Raw genomic sequence first — 6,259 nt, 5'->3', positions numbered from 1 at the left:
GCATTGTCAAAAATAACGACAGAACAAAGAACAATTTGTCCAAATTGTTCATAGCTACATTATATATAATGGCAAAACCAACAACAAATAAACACAAGACAAACTAAATGCAGTCTAATAGAAATAGTTCTGGTTCTGTTGTCAAAGGACCTGGGTTCAAATTTTACCTTTGATACTTTCTACCTGTGAGACCTGGGACAAGTCCCTTAGTCTCCTTAGGTCTCAGTTTACTCATCTGTAAAATGAATGGGTTGGACCAAATGGCCTCCAAGGTCTCTTCCAACTCTAGATCTAGGATGCTAAATGTCCAGACGTAAAGGAAGTATATAATTTGAGGGACATTATTGTAACAGAATATTATAATGCAGTTAAGACTGACCAGTATGAGGGATATGAATGAAATATGGCTTTTCCTCTTCACTTCCATGTTCTCTGACTCCCCCAAACTGCACCCATGTTATCAGTCTGGGTCCCCAGAGGGGAAGCTGTTATTATTATACTTAGGGTTTCAGAGATAAGGGGAAGGGGAGCAGATTCTGACTACTATAGTTCCTGAGTCCCTCCTAGTGAACATTCTATTAACAAATCAGGAAGGTGACTCAATGAGCTTGCTTAAAAAAAAGTTTTTATTGATATTTTCTGTTTCTCGCATTGCTATAGTTATCCCAAGTATCCCTCCCCCTCCCAGGGAGCCATCTTATATGACAAATAGTATTTTTTTTTAGAGAGGAAAAAATCAACATATCAGGTTGAAACATTGAAAAAGTCTGAAAACATGTGCAATGTGTAACACCTATAGACCTTGCACCTCCACAAAGGAGTAGGTTGGGGATATCTTGTCTCTCTTCATTTGAGTCCGGCTTGATCTTTATAATTTTAGCACATTTGCTTTTGATGTTTTGGTATGTCATTGTTCTTTCCCTTTACATTATTGCAGTCACTGGGTATGTTGCTTTCTTAGCTCTGCTTACTTCACTCTGCATCAGTTCACGTGGCTCTTTCCATGCTTCTCTGTATTCATCGCACACTTCATTTCTTACAGTGCAGTAGTATTCCATTACATTAAAATACTACCATTTGTTTATCCATTTACCAATTGATGGGCATCTACTTTGTTTCCAATTCGTAGCTATCACAAAAAGTGCTGCTGTAAATATTTTGGACTATATGGGGACTTTCTTCTTATCGATGGCATCCTTGGGGTATAAGCTAGGAATGGAATCTGTGGTTCAAAGGGTATGAACATTTTAGTCACTTTATTTGCATAATTCCATTTTTTCCAAAATAACAGTTTCATAATTCCACTAAGAATATATTAGTGTGCTTGTATTTCCACAACTCAATGAATTTTTAACAACATTTACATTGAGTAAACAGCATTAATTCAAAAGGCAAAACAAGAACAATAATTACCTGGAGTTTGTGGTCCCAACAATGTATGTGTTCTATGTTGGAGAGTGGGCACAAGCTCTATATGATAGTTCAGAAAGTTCCATGGTAGTGACTAACATATGTGAGGAATCTGTGGCCAGATGAACTTCCAATGTTTCTGTAACTGAGTTTCAATGTTTTTTTGTTTTCTCTCTCGGGGACCGTCCTTGCAAAGGTTACTAATGAGTGCATTCACTGCTAAGTTGGGAAGCTCCATATTTGTGCTAAACCACTCTGCTGTAAGACTGGTCAGCTTCAAGGTTGGACTAGACTGTTTTCCTACAAAGTTGCTCCATGACTGAGCTCAACTGCCCCTTTGTTGGGCTGGGCCATTGTTCTGTACTAAGCTGGATCAACCCACTGCTAGGATGTCCCTCTCTGTTAATGAATTAGTGCTTTGCTCTTTCAGAAAGGGCAGAGTCCTTTTGCCTAGGATTTCTGGAAGGTTCTCTAATACCATTTGCCTGGCCAAGTTCGGAGGGATTTCTACCTTCTGGGTACCAACTGACGGAATGGAGTCTCTCTTTCACCAAAAAATCCTTTCAGTCTTTAGAGAGCAGTACGAAAAGGGATAGCTTGTCTTCCACTAATTTATGAAGTCTTTTCTTAGGTCAGCCTCCTTGGCTCAGAGAGCTAGGTCCTCTCAGTGAAATATCTCACTCTAGTTTATAGTGATTAATCAGAACATTACCAAATCCCCATCTCTGCTGGCTAAGCCATAATCAGGCAATGTAAATGTATCTCATAATCACAAAATAGTTCTGAGGTCCAAAGTTGTAATTAGCTGCCATGTTCCCCTATTGTTCAGTATGCAAAGGTGCAGCTAGAAAACAAGACACTGAAACAGTTGTGTTTGTTTGTTTGTTTTGCATTGTCTCTATTTTGAGTGTTTTTCACATACAAGTCTCATATTTGTCTTTGTCTTCTTGCTTTCCTAACAACAAAGTTGTCAGCCTAGAAGGGGTATACCCTTACAGAAAGAAATGTGGAAGCATTTTCATTAACTATTATAGGACAAAAATAAAACAACCCAACAACCACTCTAAAACCCAGAACCAGAGGATTATACATGAACTACCATCTATGAGGAAAACTAAATAAAAATGATTGGTCGAAGAAAATTGATGGAAATTTAGAAGGAATGACTAAAAAGGGTTATGTTTATTTATGACTTGATATTTATCAATTTCAATGTAAATAAGATCATGGATCCAGAGATGGAGGGGATGTTATAGATAATCTATTACAACTCATTTGACAAATAAAGAAACTGAAGCCCATAGAGGTTCAATGACTCCCTCAAGGTCACCAAATTAGTAAGTGAAACAACTGGGACTCCAACCCAGATTCTCTTATTCTAAATGGAGTAATCTTTCCACCACGCTAAGCATACATTGTTGGTTTTATCTATGAATAGCTTTTTTTTTCTGATGAAAGATATAATTTTAGAAAAAAAATTTGTATGGAAGATTCTAAAATGCTGATTGTTGCTTCTTACCTTTCAGGAAGGTTCTTTTAGGATGTGACAGATTTCCCTATTTCTTTCAGTGAGAGTTCATTCATTTGATAAGCAGTTATATGGTGCTATGCAAAATGAAATAATTTCAGCATTCAAGGAGTTAAATTCCACTGACAAGGAAATGACATGTATGTAGGTAAGCAATCTTCTCCTCTTCTCCGTTCCCCTCCCTTTCCCCCACCTTTCCTTTTCTCTACCTTCCTCCATCCTTCCTTTCTTTCTTCTCTTTCTCCTCCCTCTCTCTCTTCTCCCTTTCTTCCCTCTCTTTCCCCCTCTTTTCCCCTTCCCTTCCCTTCCCCTTCCCCTTCCTCTTTCCAGCTCTCTCATAATTTTGGGGACAGCAACATAGAAGGAGGCCTCGTGTAGAAGGAAGAACTGAACTGTGAAGGACTAAAGATACTGCGAAGCAGAGATGAGGAGGGACTGCACTCCCAACATGGGGACAGCTGGTACTAAGACACAGAGATAACAGATCAATTGTTACACGCAGAGAAAAGTAAGTCGGCCAGTTTGGCTGAAACATAGAGTGCGTAAAGGAGAGTGAAGCATAAGCATCCTGGAAAGATAGAGTCAGGAGACAGATTGTGAGAGGTCTTCAATGCCAAACAGAGAAATTTGTTTTCTTCCTAGAGGAGAGAGTCCTTGAATGAACAGAGGACAGAGATTTCTGTTGGTGTTTTATTTCTGACCCAGCTTACCTAGGATCTGAAACTTTTCAAGATTTAACTTTTTTCCATCACGATAACTGACATTTATATAGCACTATATAGTTTGTTCAAGTTTACATATGTGTGTGATCTCCTTTGATTCTCAGAGTGACCCTCTGAGAGAGGTGTGAGATATTATCATCTTTATTTTACATATAAGGAAACTGAGGCTTAGAGAGCTTTTGAAATTTGGTTATGTTCACACAGGAAATATCAAAGGTGGGATTTGAACCTAGATATCCAGACAATTAATCAATCAATAAAGATGTATTAAGTGCCTAATGTGTGTCAGGAGCTTCATTATGGAATCAAGCTATAAAGACAAAAAGGAAACAGTCCCTGCCCTCACGCAGCTGATATTCCATTGGGAGAAACGTCATGCACACGCACAAGAATTTACATACCAATGAACACAAGATAATGGGGGGAGGTATGGGGTTAGCAGCTGGGGAGATCAGGAAAGAATTCAGTAGGATGGGCTTCAGCTGAGTTCTGAATGAAGCTAAGAAGTTGAAGAGGCAGAGTGAGGAGGGAGTGCATTCCACACATAAGTGGCAGCCTGTGGAAATGAGAACTAGAATGTTACATGTGACAAATATCTGGACCACAGAGTGTATGAAGAGGTATTATGTATGGTAAGGCTGGAAAGGCAGGCTAGAGCTGTGTTGCAAAGGACTTAAAATACCCAACAGAAAAGTTTTTTAAAGAAATTACAAGAAATTAGGGGCCACTGGAATTTACTGAGCCAGTCAGTCATTATGCATTTATCAAGCACCTAGTATTTGTCAGACATGGTACTAAACCCTAGGGATACAAAGAAATGTAAAGAACAGTCCCTGTCCTCGAGGAGGAGAGGGAGAGAACATGCAGATAACTGTGCAAACAAGCTATATTTGGGATAAATTGGAAACAGCCAAGAGAGGGAGGGCAATAGAATTAAGGGGGACCAGGAAAGGTTTCCTGTAGAAGGTGGGAGCAGGAAACCCAGAAGCCAGAAATAAGGAAGGAGAACATTCCAGGGATGTGAGACAGCCAGTGGAAATGTCCAAAGTTGGGAGATGGAGCATTTTGTCTGAGGAATAGTAAGGAAGCCAGTCCTTTCAAATATTTTCTTATATACTACCTGCATGAAATTGGTCATGTCATTTAAATTCCCTGGTACTCAGTTTCCTCAATTATAAAATGAAAAGATTGGACTAGATGACTCTAAGTTTCTTCTAGCTTAAAATGAATGATTCTAGGACTAGTATTGAATCCTTCTTCTGATACTTACTAGCTGTGTGAGCACAGAATTTAGAGCTGGGAGAGATGGACCTTAGATATCACCTAAAACAACTCCCCTCATTCTATGGATGAGGGAACTGAGGTCCAGAAAGATGATATGGCAGGTCACCAGGATTATAAATGTCAAAGCCAGAAGTTGAACTCAGGTCTTCTGGCTCCAGTGCCAGGTCTCTTTCTACTATAGAAAATAGGTTACACGTGATCTCAGGCAATGATAACAAAACAACATAGTGTAAGGTAAAGATATCATTATGTATATGTCTGTCTATCTATCTATTTTATCTATTACTTGTCCAATCCATCCATCCATCCATCCATCTATCTATCCATCTATCCCTCCATCATCCATCCATCCATCCATCCATCCATCCATCCATCCATCCATCCATCCATCCATCCATCTGTCTGTCTGTCTGTCTATATGTCTGCCTCATCTATTATCTGTTCTTTCTATCTATCTATCTATCTATCTATCTATCTATCTATCTCTCATCTGTCTATTACTTGTCTCTTCTACCTATCTATCCATTTATTCTTTATTTATTTTATTGTATTATCATGGAACATTAAAATTGGAACAGAACCAAGGCATCATCTCATTCAACCCTCATCATTATACAGTTGAGGAAACTGAGGCCTAGGGGAGGAAATTACTTGTCCAAGGTCATAGAGCTAATTAGGGACAGAGCCACGGCTAAGAATCCAGTCCCCAGATCCCCAATAAAACCTTCTTTCTTCTATACCAGCATTAATCCTTTTTTAAACTTAAATCTTATTTTTCAAGGTATCACTTCTTAATTTGAAGATTACCTATTTATAGAGATAGGCCGATTCACAGGCAGTGTTCACCATTGCCCTTTTTCCTTGTTCAGCTTTTTGTCCCTTCTTTCTTTCATGGTATTGTCAATGGGATTGCATAAAGACTACAGTAAATCCTGTCTTTGACTCTTGCTCAAACCTTGTTCCTGAGATGACCAGAAGAGGGCAGTGTTTGAGCACTAATGGGGAAATAGCTTTTTTCTTTCCTTTTTTCTTTTCCTTCCCTTCGCTCTTCCCACCCTCCCCTTTCTCCTATGAGAGCACAAAACCCCCAAATAATAGCATCATGGAGGTACTCCATCGCTAGGTTCAGGGCCGATAGACTGGCTCCAAGATCAGGTTTCAGCATCATTTTGCAGATAATTTACTTGGTTCCTGCTGATTCTAAAGAATAGCTCTTCCCAAGCCCACTCTGGGTAAATTGGAGTGACTCTGAACTGCTTAGGGCTTTCCATTGGGAACATGGATGGCTAGTCTTGAATTATTCAAGTGTATTCAT

The 6,259-nt window shown here is 39.2% G+C and overlaps 1 long non-coding RNA gene across 2 annotated transcripts; it reads right to left on the bottom strand.

Annotated features, from left to right (window-relative positions):
• Nucleotides 1-608: 608 nt before the first annotated feature.
• Nucleotides 609-5,271, bottom strand: LOC110221776 (uncharacterized). 2 transcript variants are annotated; one of them, XR_002328237.2, is made up of 3 exons: nucleotides 4,931-5,269; nucleotides 2,930-3,060; nucleotides 609-1,222 (listed from the first exon to the last, which is right to left on the bottom strand). It is a non-coding gene; the product is annotated as an uncharacterized LOC110221776 (long non-coding RNA). The 2 variants fall into 2 exon arrangements; XR_013482890.1 differs by having other exon boundaries at nucleotides 2,930-5,271.
• Nucleotides 5,272-6,259: the final 988 nt, after the last annotated feature.

The sequence above is a fragment of the Phascolarctos cinereus genome, unplaced genomic scaffold, assembly GCF_003287225.1.
Source record: "Phascolarctos cinereus isolate Bilbo 61053 unplaced genomic scaffold, phaCin_HiC Scaffold_1;HRSCAF=81, whole genome shotgun sequence".
Taxonomy (NCBI): domain Eukaryota; kingdom Metazoa; phylum Chordata; class Mammalia; order Diprotodontia; family Phascolarctidae; genus Phascolarctos; species Phascolarctos cinereus.
Note: the sequence above shows the minus strand (reverse complement) of the source record. Positions and strands in the feature narration are given on the sequence as shown.